Genomic DNA, 13,015 nt, shown 5'->3' with positions numbered 1-13,015 from the left:
TTTAATTAATAGGAATAATATGAAATCCTGGAGATATTTTTATTATACTTTAATTATATATAAAAGTTGTATTACTTGTTCTTCTTCATTGGAAATCTCTTTCTTTAAAATATTACAAGATGATGCTAATTTAGTACAATTATTGGACTTAATTTTATGCACATTGACAACGAGAAAACATAGTTTTGTTGTTAGAAAAATATTATTTTTATGGTTTCCAAATTTAAAAGTAAATGATTGTGGACATAATTTGGCAATAAATTTAAATCTTAAATATATAAGTAATTCGTAAAATGCCACATCTAGATTATTTTATTCTTGTATTTTTCTCTCCGAATTTTTTTTATAAGGCTTCAAATTGATTAAAACTGGAATACACTTTATTTTTTAATGAAACTTTCACTTACCTAAGCATGACAGCATCAGGAAATATTATCTTCCACAACTCGACACCACATTTAAAAAAAACTGATATTTCGTCGTTGAACGGTGTTTACTCTTTTCTCATCGTTTGACACGCGAAAAATTGCAATTTTTAGCGGTCAGTTGACGAAAACACACACTACAGTTCGGTGCGGTTGTATTTTCTAGAATACTGTCGAGTCGAACGTCTTTTATTGATTAGAAAAACATTTAAAAAGATCAAACAATCTTTTTTTTATTTTTATTATTTTGTCACGTAAAATGAAAGTATTTTTTATACATCACGTCGTGGAAGATTGTTGGACTAGAAACATTCTAATGTCTTTGGTGTTTTGATGGGCTGCGTGATGTCACGTTCAAGTGCAATTTGGCGAAGTACACTTTTATAATGTGTGTATTTGTAGCAAGCAAAAACTTCCATTATCGGATGTTGCCTCAATTTTCCATATTGAGTTTTAAACTGCTCAACTCTTTTTGAATGGAAAGTAGTTCCATACATTCTTTTACGTTAAACTTTTCGCTTTTAATTATGTTCTGTCGCCTCGAAAGTAAAGAAAAGTGTCTTAGGTATAGGTAAGACGCGAATTATAAATTATGCTTACAAAGATGTCCACTTCAGCTGTCAGAATTATGTTTACCCTGTTGGTCGACGTCACACTTTTAAGTGAGATATTAATTTCTCTCTCTGATTGTCTTACAAATACGCAGGTGTATATTTTCACACACACAATACACACAATACATACACAACACACACACAAGCACAAGCACAAACATTGTTTGTTTGCAGAATTTGATTGATAGAGAGTTCCCAAGATATTAATGAAGTTAGAAAAACAAAAGTTAATTATCTAGTTAAACAATTTATCCAAACAAACTTAATTTGTTAATTTTTATTTGTTTGATTAGCGTTGTAATTGCTGTGTTTAATTCCCCAACAGTGAAGTAAATGAGTAAAGTATATATTTTTCCTGTAAATTTTCTAATTCAATTAATAATAAACTAATTCTTATTTTGTATTCAAACTAATTTGCATTTTCTGGCAATTAACTGGTAAAATAATTAGAAAAAAATTAGCATTAGAACTTTATTAATGGAGATTTGACTGTTAAATGCATAGGGTTACTGTTAAAATTCTTATTTAAAAGTCAGAATTTCACGTGATTCATAACGTGTGTATTCTATAATGAATTTAATAAACAGTTGAATAATTATATGAAATGCTATGCCATAATTTCACGTTGAAGCCATTGTCTGGGTATAAAAAAATTCGCTTTTAAAGTGATTAGCGGAACGAAAATGGCTGTCCCTTGCAGAGAAATTTATAAATTTAACAGTTTACACGAAACTAAATATCACTTAAGGCAATTTTAAACTATCGAACATTGTTCGGTACACGGCGGAGAGCTCGTTTATCTATCTACCCGCAGCTACAATAAAGAATTAAAGCGGAACAGATTCGATATCTAAGGCGAAAAATTCCCAAAAGGCGTCGATATTTAGCAAAATAATGCTTATTAATACATATTGTTTAAAAAAAATGTCGATTTTACAGGCGATAGACCAAAGATGCCTTTGCGTGAGTAAAGAAGAGGTCGAGAAAACGTAAAACCGACGTGTTTCTGTCGCATTTTTTAAGCCAATCTGTCAGTTTAATCGAAGTGGAACATGCTGAGTTACTGTGGACAATGTGTTGATGGATGAGAGAATAGAATTGAGACACGTGTCCCTTCTGTTGACAGCTTGGATTGGATGGGAAGATAGGGATAAATGGATCAAAGCGGCGACTCAATTCAATTGTGGAGTGAAAGCTTATCTCTGACTATCGATCAGATTTTCAATTTTTGATCTCTTCGGTAGTTTGACGTGTTTTCAACGAAATTAAACTGTTTCCTCATTCGTATTTATTACTATAAACGGTATTTAATTCGCTTTAAATCTCGACAACGATAATTACACTCCAGTGTATTAATTTTAGTCATAGTAAATTATCTCAACAACGTCTCTAGATTTTATATTACCAATTATTATATGCATTAATACTAATTATCGACATCAAAATACATTTTTACTCTATTATTTTTTCATGATTTTAAAGTTGGAGCTGATGAAGAAGTGTCTGAGGAAGGTGAAGATGATGTCTTTACTTATCTTCAACAGTTTCTTTTTCTTATTATGGCTCTATTCTTAGAAAACCTACAGAGAATACTATTATATATATATATATATTATATCTGACACATTTAGAGATTTCATAGATAAATATCAAAATCTGCAAAAGTTACTAATGTACTGTACGTTTTAGGCCACGGCACGCAACAATTTCATTATCAAAAGTATAAGACCATTATCAGTACATAAAAATGTTCTTGTAAATGCAAAATATCTAAGATAATTAGGTTTACAGTACATAAAACTCGAAGTAATTAGAGAAATTTCACTGGGTCGCTAGTTTTGGCTTGCCAGTTTACGAGATTCCAGATTTTACCCGAAGTTCCTTACGATTAATTTGGTTAACAATGGACTCTAAAAGCTTTTATTAGCAAGGATTGCTAAATTTCAAGAATAAAGTAATTGTTAAACGTTAACTCTAGTGAAATAAATCAATATATAATCTATAATAAAGTTTATATATTGGAAGTGTAAGTTGTGTAGCAAAGCGTGGAGGAGCATATACTTTTTATCATTTGTTTTTCTTTAAGAATCGATTGGTTTCTTGGCACAGAACCTGCAATATATCAACTTCAATCGGAAACAAGTTAACAGTAAATGCTTTAATGTAACATTACTACGGAAAATTACCGCCAAATTTTACACGCTTTACATTATTATTACAAGAAAATTTTTATTATCTTTTGAAATATTAAACGTGTAGTCAACGTACAACCTGAAGGTATTTATAACTCAATTCTTTTTTTCTATGTGAAGTATAGCATTGTATATATATATATATACAGTTAAACCTGTGAAGAACGGACACCGACGGGAACAAAAATGGCCGCATTTAGAGGTTGCCTTTATTGTTTTCCTGTTTTTTTTTCACGTAAGTTGAATTATATTCAAGAAAAACAATTTTTTATTGTATAAAATATCAAAATTTATATATTTTAATAATTAATATTTGTTTTCTTAGTTATAAAATTGGAATTTTATACGCGATTTCTCTTACAGTTTTAATATTCCACTTCATTCGAGTGAAAATTAAGTTACTTAGTCCACAGGCAAAATTATTCTTGCATAATTATGTTGAAGTAGGCCAATAAATAGATGATTTTAAATAATTTATATTCTATTATACTTAATTAATATTAAGTTATTACAACGAAATGATTCGTTAAGATTTAAAATCGCCTCCATTTTTCTAAATTCAAATTTTTGTTTCCGTAATTCTGTCTTAAATTATGACGTTTTCTTTAGTGACTAATGTTTTAATTCGATTTAAAATGGAACTAATTTAACAAATATTCATCTTTATTACTATTATTTATTATAGATTCTTTGCGATATTCTATATTATTTAATTAAAAGATGCACAAAATCTCTTACAAATTCGGAGATAAGTCATAAAAAATTTTCTACTGTAATTTATTATTTTAGTATTTTGACTCTTATTAAAAAAGGTCGATAATATATAGATGCTTATTATTATTTTTGCAGTTTAGTATGAAGTATTATTGCAATATTACTCCCCTTTTCCATTCTAATTTATTACAAAAATTGATTGAAAAAATAGCTTCCCTTTCAGATAAAATTCATCGAATATCTTTAAAAAATCTTTCAATTTACAAAATTTACATTTATTACGTGTAGAGTTTAATATAATACAATACGACGAACCCCGATTTCACGGATTTCGAACCAAAAATTAACCCAAAACACCTCGTTTAACTTAGTATTTGAACGTTTATTTTTGTGTTTTAAATCATATAAACACGGCAAATTTTGTTATTTATATGTTAATTTATACTAATTGTTTACTAGTCTTTCGGGTAATACGTAATTACGGATATCTCCCCCTCATAATTACGTTGAATCGAGCGGTTAAATTCCAAGATGGTAGCGATTTAAAGGGTGGTTTTATTGATCGATAATTGATTGATCAATAATCAGTAAAGTTCACCCTTGTAGACTTTCTGTATACAGTAAACCGAAGATCCACAAACAAACAGAAGATATTTACAAGAGGAGTGTGAAAAAATCAGTGTATTAGTTTTCAATTTTTGTACTGGCTGCAAGTACAAAATGTCGATTTGTAACTTGAAAATATTCACGGATTTCACATTGAATATATATTAAAATAAGCTTATAAATTTTTTTACGCCCCGCATTACTAGAATTTACGATAAACTTTCGATTTATTTTCTCTCGCTTTTAGATATGATTCGTGAAAACTTCTATAGGGCCTACATACTAAACTTATGCAAAAACTCGTATCAATAAAGTTATTTTCAGAGGGGGGAACGAGAGATAAATTCAAAGTGGAGATACTGGAAGGCCATTGTGATGCGTTGAAAGAATCTCGGACGGTTTCTAGAGGAAACAAACTGATATAAATGATAAAGGTGCAGAAAAAAGCACTCAAAATTGCCTGTTTGCAAACGAAAGTGGACTACAAAATAAAATAAAAATCTTTAAAGTTTGCTGAAAATTTTCTACTATTTTATTTTTAAATTTTTATATAAATTTTTCTATAATATTGATCGAATTCTAACTAATAATTAACATTTTTAACGATGACAATTACGAATTTAAGATCTTTCAGACATGTAAATTGTAACTACAAATACATTAATTATCATTAGAATCTCAATTCTAAACAAGAGATTCGATATTTTAATGGATTTTCAAGACAGAATTTGATGTCTGTTGGTTTTCTAATCATATTCATAAAGTTTATTACATTTAATATGTAATTCGAATTGAAATTAGGGTCTCTGTGAGGTGACGAGAGGCCCCAGATAAAGGGTCTTGCCAGCTTCCTACGGGGAGGCCGGATGGTCGAGCGGTCAAGGTGGCAGTCTACCGCTCTGGGGGACCCGGGATCGAATCCGAACGGGTCAAATAATCCCCAGGAATTTTTCGGGGGGTGGTCCGTTCGGATATGTCGGGCCCCGTCCCTCACCACCCGGTCGCCCCATTGTGGGCCTGGCCGAACCCATAATGGGCCTACTAAAAGAGGCCCTCTTAGTGCCCACAGGGCGAAAAGAGTTAAAAAAAAGCCAGCTTCCTACGATACAATTCCGATTGAAAATAAATAAACTAATATAGATTTTTTAAAATATATTAAATATTGTATAAAGAAGAGTACAGTGAAACCTGTGTAAAACGGACTCGTACAGTACCGAACATCATTCCCGTTTAAGCAGGTTTCTCTTTTATTGAGGTTCTGTTTTGGACAGATTTCATTGTACACGATAAAGATACATTTAAAAATACGTTCCTCACTTTACATAAAAACATATATTAACCTAAAAATAATATTTTATTTGAATATTTTAAAAAAATAAACTTGGAAAATTTTAGGAAGCGACATTTAATCGTCAATTTTCTTCTTCTTTTTTTTTATCGAGAGACTTCCGGAATCTTTTAAATGATTTCTATTTATAAAAATTGATTTTCAAAGATATATTTTGAAAGTCAATTTTCGGAATATCGCATTTAACAATCCAAGCGTATTGTTTTTTCATTTGTTTGTTTATTGTGGATTTTGAAAATGAATTCTTCTTCTTCCAGATATATAAACCGAGATATTAATTTTTGTATTCCTGTATTAAGTAGAAAAAGAAGAAGAGCAGGAGGAGGAGGTGGAAGAGATGTTTGTTCGCATCAAGAACGACAACTAAACTTTAAAATTGAATTTATAAAATTTATTCTTTGCACACCTGTATCTATGTTTTTTTTCCTTCTTTTTCTTCTTTTTCACTACTTTCTGTTCGTTTTTTTTGTTAAAATTAATTAAAAAGTTAAACAATTTCGACTATGCGTATTAATAGTAACAACAAAAGAAAAATGAAATTAAAAATTCGTTGTTTTCATGTTTGATACACATTCTTTTCTTTCTCCAAAGATTAATAGATTCTCTTTAAATAAAAAAATGTTAATAATAGCTATAAAATATGAACATTTTATATAAATAATTGTAATTATTATTTGGTGTTACATCGTCCTCTTCAACTTTTTTGTTAATTAATTCATAGTCGTCGTTTATGCAATTTAGAAAATTAAATTTATTAGGATAGAAAAATAATATTAACGAGCAATTATTTATTGTAACCTGCAATTTTTAAGCATATTTTTAAATTTATTTAATTTAAAATATATGCTCTCCACCTCAAATATATGCTTGCCCCTGTACATCATACTTTTCCTGTTAGCAATAGAGTCGTGCCAGTCATCTATTAATGCTTTCAGGAGGAAAGTTTTGAATTGAAATCACGTGACTTTCTGTTCGTACCGGAAGTTCATATATAGTTTAGTATAATCGGAGCCTTTTGTCCCTAATCTTTCACCTAACTCAGTTCTCGAGATTAAGGAAAGACAGTGGGCATTTATAGGTTATTTTTTTGAATTGCAGCCCAATTAGTGAAATAAATGAATAACGGAAGGCATAAATTTGTTTTTTTTATGTAGTTTAATCAGAAAAATATATTTTTTATGTGAATTAAGCTTATGATAAATCGATAACTGATGCGGAATTGTATGCATATGGAATGATAAAAATCGAAACCTGAATAGAAGCCAAAATATAACCTTAGATAATGTGAATATTATAATATTTTACGCTACAAATAAGTAATGACATAAGTTATCTTGAGGACAGTTATCGATTTTATATTTTACGCTACGTAGTAAGCTTATGAGCTTTATGCTTCTGACTATATAGTCATTATATTTGTGTGCATATAAAAGAAAAATAATACTGTATTAAAGAACTTCTTATTAAAATGCAATTAAATTTTTAAGAGAATATTTATTTTTCCAAGGAGTCAGCTTGTATAAAGCTTTATTGATCCTTAGAGTTTTTGAAAATCGAAGAAGAATAAAATTAAAATTTCAGAATTACAGTTGAGTGTCGGTTAAGACATCTTAGTTATAAAATAGAGCAGAATTCTAGTGTATTTATAGGATGTTAATTGCGAGTAACTCATTATTTATAATAGAAAGTAACGATTTTATAAGTTAATTTTTATAATCATCATACAGTTAATTAGAAGAAATAATAAATTCTGACTTAATACATGCGGATATAGAACTCTATATCTTTAGAGAACACGAATGCTAACTCATGTCACGGGTTTGCACCTGATCAATGTGTTTAACACCTAAATAGGAAGGAATTTTCCTTCTGTGAGACAATCTCCCTTGGCAGATCGCCCATGAGTGGTGTTACCTTATCCCATCAATTCAATCTAATATTTAGACTTCTAACGCTTGCTAAATTACATTATAATAAAACTTTATATCTTAAATATATATTTTTAAAATTAAAAATATATTCTTAAATATTTTATATTTATTTAATTGATTCTGATATGACTAAGACAGAATTTCCAATATCTGATTGTAAATATCAGATCATTTATTAAGTTGATATCGCTTCGATTTATATTACGATACTGCAGAGATTATGCGATGTCGAGTAAATGTAATATAAGTAAATCAATATTTCCTAAATCCGTTAGATAAGATATCCGAAACTGTAATAGAGATTTATACTTTAGCCTGGATAAACGTATAGGAAAGTAACATGTTGTACAGTACGTGGATTGAGGAAGGTGGAGATAAAAGTACTCGAATAGTTAATTGTTTATTGGAATATCTTGTTAATTTTCTGGGTAATCTGTAAGTATCCATAACGATTTAACAGATATAATCTACAAAATCAACAATTGCCAGATGATTTTTAAATTGAAATCTGTTCCATTTCCACGAATTAATGTCTTTGATAATTGCGAAAAAAAAAGCGAAAAATTTTATTAGAAAATTAATTTTAATTTCTAAATATTGTACACCAGAAAATGCAGAAATAATGATCATTAATAAACAAAAGTCGAAGAGTAAATTAAGATTTATGCCATTGTTATTTTTGACTTTAATTACAGTTAAATAACCGGATTTTGTGTTTGTTTATAAGCGAAATAAACTAATTTAACGAGAAAAACTTTTCGATCAACAGGTTTTAATTTTTTTAAAAAAGGGAAGAAAATTCGAAATAAAAACAATACAAGGTTTTATTTTGGCAATTTTTCAGGATTTCTGTCGCGATAGCCAAGCTTAAAGTTTTCTTTGTTTTTATATCTCGTATCAATTCTCTTTTCTCCTTGAAATTTCCATGATTATTATTATTATTTTTTTTTATTTCTTACTTTTTAAGTAATAATTTTTCTTAAATTATTAACGAGAGTGAAAGTTCAGAAGGATGTTTTTATTAATTAACATAATAATTGTGTTTTCAACTGCTTACCTCCATTACTATATTTATCATTATCGTTAGAAGAAAATGAGAAAATAAGTGAAAGAATAAATCTAATTAACTTGATTAATTTCGGAAAAAATATTAGTTTGACTTGCTGAAATTAATGGAAATTACCATAAAAATTGATTTTAATTTTATTTATTAATAAAATTAATTTCGATTTTCTATGCAATTTTCTGTAACTCGTATGATGGAGTGTGTAAATTCTGTGTGTTCATACTCCACAATACTGTATTATCTGTAATTAAATAAGCCATGTTAATTGAAATTTTCCATGTTCAATGAGATGTAAATTGCTTATTGAACATGGAAAATTTCATTTGAAACCGTTACTTAATAGAAATTATAATAAAATTCTTTCATTTTAGAATAATTAACTGATTTTTGAATCATCCTTTCTCTCTTCTTTAAATTGATTTTATATAAAAATTTTAAGAATTTAAATATGTTTTACTTACGAAAATCTAAATTTTACATAATATTATCCTTTCTTTTATTGTTTTTATTATCTTAAACATAAGAAATATTCATTCGAATGTTAGAAAATATAGTTCCTTATTGTATTTTATTAAATTATACTCATTATATAACGTAAATATGGATTAAATAGAGACAAAATATGCATTAATTTAATAAAGATGAATGCTTTTAAGCTATACAAATTAAATTTTTGATTGTGAATTCGTTTAAATAGGAATGAGATCACACGGGTTAATGCTCAAAATTTAATAAGACCTGAAGGTTGATTAGAGGATTTCGAGCGTCTGAAAAGTAAGCCAAATGAAAAGATTTAATTAAATATATAAGTGAAAAGTCTGCAAGAATCTTGTTAATAAGGTTTTGATCGCCGTCAAATTTGTTAATTTGCAATAAAGTGCAAATGTTTAGCAATTATACAGATGAAGAAAATTCGAAATTTAAGTTAGAAAATGTTATAACTTTTTATTTTATTATTTAAATAATAATAATATAAGGTTTAAATATATGTTATATAAAGCTTATTCTTTAATATTTGTTAATTTTAATAGTCAAACCTGTGAAGAACAGCCACTGAACTGGAACGTAAACATGTCCTCTGTTCGGAGATGGACGTTGTATAAACGTTGTTTTTTAGGTATTTTAAATAGAAACATTCTTAAAAAATGAGGCAAACCGGAAGTCGTGTGATTTCAGTTCAAAAATTTCCCCCTGAAAGCAGTTAATAGATGACCGGCACGACTCTATTGCTAACAGGAAAAGTATGATGTACAGGGGCAAGACACTACTAATTTGAGGTGGAGAGCATATATTTTAAATTAAGTAAATTAAAAAATATGATTAAAAATTGCAGTCCGACATTATGACGATATCACAATAAATAATTGCTTGTTAGAAGTTAGATTATATCAAATTTAAAGTCCTTATAAACAATTTGTCAGAATTTCATAGTGTTTAGTAAGATTTAAACTGTTGATTCTATGATTTAGAATAAGAAAACGATCAATTAAACGAGGAAAATAATTGAATGACCTGCAATTATGATAAAAAAATACTAAGATTCAGATTGAAAATATCAATAAAATTGTATCATAATTGTTTTATAAATGGAAATTTTAGACCAAAGCTATAGAGTTGTAATAATGTTACATCCATCTTGTATCTCTAGTAATTACTCGTATCCAGCGCAGTAAAATCGGATCAAAAGCCACGTATCCTCGTATTAACTGCATTCGATATTAATTAAATTCTCAATATTTGGATATATCGAGTCAACATTGATAAATCTGCCGAAGTTAAATGATCGTCAGATACGTAAATTAATTTCTCCAAAAAAATTAAAGAATTTCCTCACTCTTTCTATCTCACATCATCGAATATAACGAATTTAAATTATTTAAAAATTAATTATATTTTGTTAATTAATAGGTTATTAGAGAAGCATTAATATTCAGTAAATTTCGTAAATAAAGAATGAGAGATAATTGATTTACGGCCGTATTTACAATTAAGGATTAGGAATTAGTGTTAGAAGTTAACCAATTACCTTTTACTTTTAGTACGTGAAACGATTATTGGTTAACTTCTAACTCTTATTCTTGATCCTTGTCTTTAAAAATGGGCATTAAAACATAAAAATAAATTTAAAAGATTAAGATTATTTTATGTTATTTACGTATAAAATTCATTTTTATAAGTCAAATAGTTGATATTTTAAATGCTTTTAACGTAATTACGTGTGCAGCTCCTTTCCTCTGTTGTATTTTTGGCACATCTTTAATTACCTGTACAATAGTTCAAGGACCCCCTGACATTGAAAAAAAATAACTAAAATGTCCTAAAAATATTCTTAACTGATAGTTTATAAAATTAAATTCCTCACCATCGTGTACAATGATGTACTTTTTGAGACCACACTTAAAACTGTACACGTAATTAATGGACGGTTCCGTGTTATGATATAGAGTTTTAGTATTAGTATTTACATAATAGTTCCATATAGCATTAATGTAACCGTGTGTGTTGTTGTCATAATGCTGTACAGAACTACAGTATTGTATTAATACTGATATTCGGATGTTACGCTACAATTTTTATTATTGTTTATTAATTAGTAAGTCGATTTATTTAAACATTTTTCTATAATTTTAATTAATTTAATACATAACAATAATTACTTATTGTAATATTGTTATATATATAAACAAACAAACAAACAATTTAATGTACAGTACTGTATTAGATTGTTTGTGTAATGTACAAACAATTGTATTATTTAAAAAATTATTTTAAGATGTTTTTAAATTTCTTTAGACACAAAAATTGAATTTAAAATATTTAATTAATATTATTGATTATTCGAAATTGTTTTTTTATAAGGGGGTAATTAGTTTAATGCTTAAATTAATTTCTATCTGAATTAATTTTTAATTTAATAATAAGGAAAAGGGTATATTTTCCAAATATATCATTTTATAAATGTAGAAATTTTATAATTTTTCAATTACATTTTACCAGAAATCTTTAAATTTTTTCAAAAATTTTTATTTTTAGTAAATTAATTTAAAGTATTTTTTAATGTGTTCCAATTTTTAATAGCGTTTTAACTTCTTTAACTGGTGATTAATAGATTCATTTATTCTTTTTAAATTTCTCTCCTCCTCCTCTTTTTTTTCTTCTATCTTTAATCTACTTGTATCGCTGCAAAATACTTTAACCCAAAATTATTAAATTTGTTGGTGACCTCTTTTAATAAAGGCCATTAATTTCAATTAGATTCTCTTAAAATAAAGTTTTACTTCGAATAATATAAAGAATTATATTATTAATTTGTGAATTTTTATGTAGTAATAACACGTTATCCGCTCTTAAGATTTTAATATAAGGCAACGAAATAACTGTACAAATTAATTAATTATGTATTTATGTATAACTTAACTGAATTTTTTTCGAATTTTTATCTCAATTTTAATGGATTTTTCTCGATCATAAAATATATTAAAGTATCCAATATTGCTCCTGGTTAAGTGTCCCAAAGCAGGAAATAAATTGGATTATCTGGAGAATTTTAATGGTGATTAGCATCTTCAGACATTTGATTAATGTTTTCATTACTTTCTATAATTATCATTTACATATAATGCTACATTAATACTAGATAACAGTCGCCATCGTTATGAATAAGTATTTCAAGAATATAATCATTATTACTCCTTATTACAAATGAATTGCTGATGAATAACATTGATGAACAGTTAAGCAAATAAAAATTTAATGGATAGACACATTTAACTAGTTGAATTGAAGGTAATTAAAGTGCTTTGTTAAATCAATAATGATGATAACTGCTGAAAAAATGTATAGTTGCTGGACTTTACCGGCATTCTTTTTCTGTTATCGTCCCTAATAATTGCTACCAATACCTTTAAGTCTTCAGATTGGTTTGAGAGATGGTAAGTGGATGGACTATAACTCTCGGACTTATGATCCGATTTTCCTGAAAATTTCTAGAAATATTTCTCTGTAACGCTCAAACCGCTCTGCAAAATTTCAGGAATTTTGTACGAAAGGCACAGGAATTATTAAGCTTTAAATAACCCAACTTTTTTCCATTTCGCCACAATTCAAGGTCCTCCGAGT

This window comes from Centruroides vittatus, unplaced genomic scaffold (assembly GCF_030686945.1).
Source record: "Centruroides vittatus isolate TY-2023 unplaced genomic scaffold, ASM3068694v2 contig_364, whole genome shotgun sequence".
Taxonomy (NCBI): Eukaryota; Metazoa; Arthropoda; class Arachnida; order Scorpiones; family Buthidae; genus Centruroides; species Centruroides vittatus.
This window is presented reverse-complemented; position numbering follows the sequence as displayed.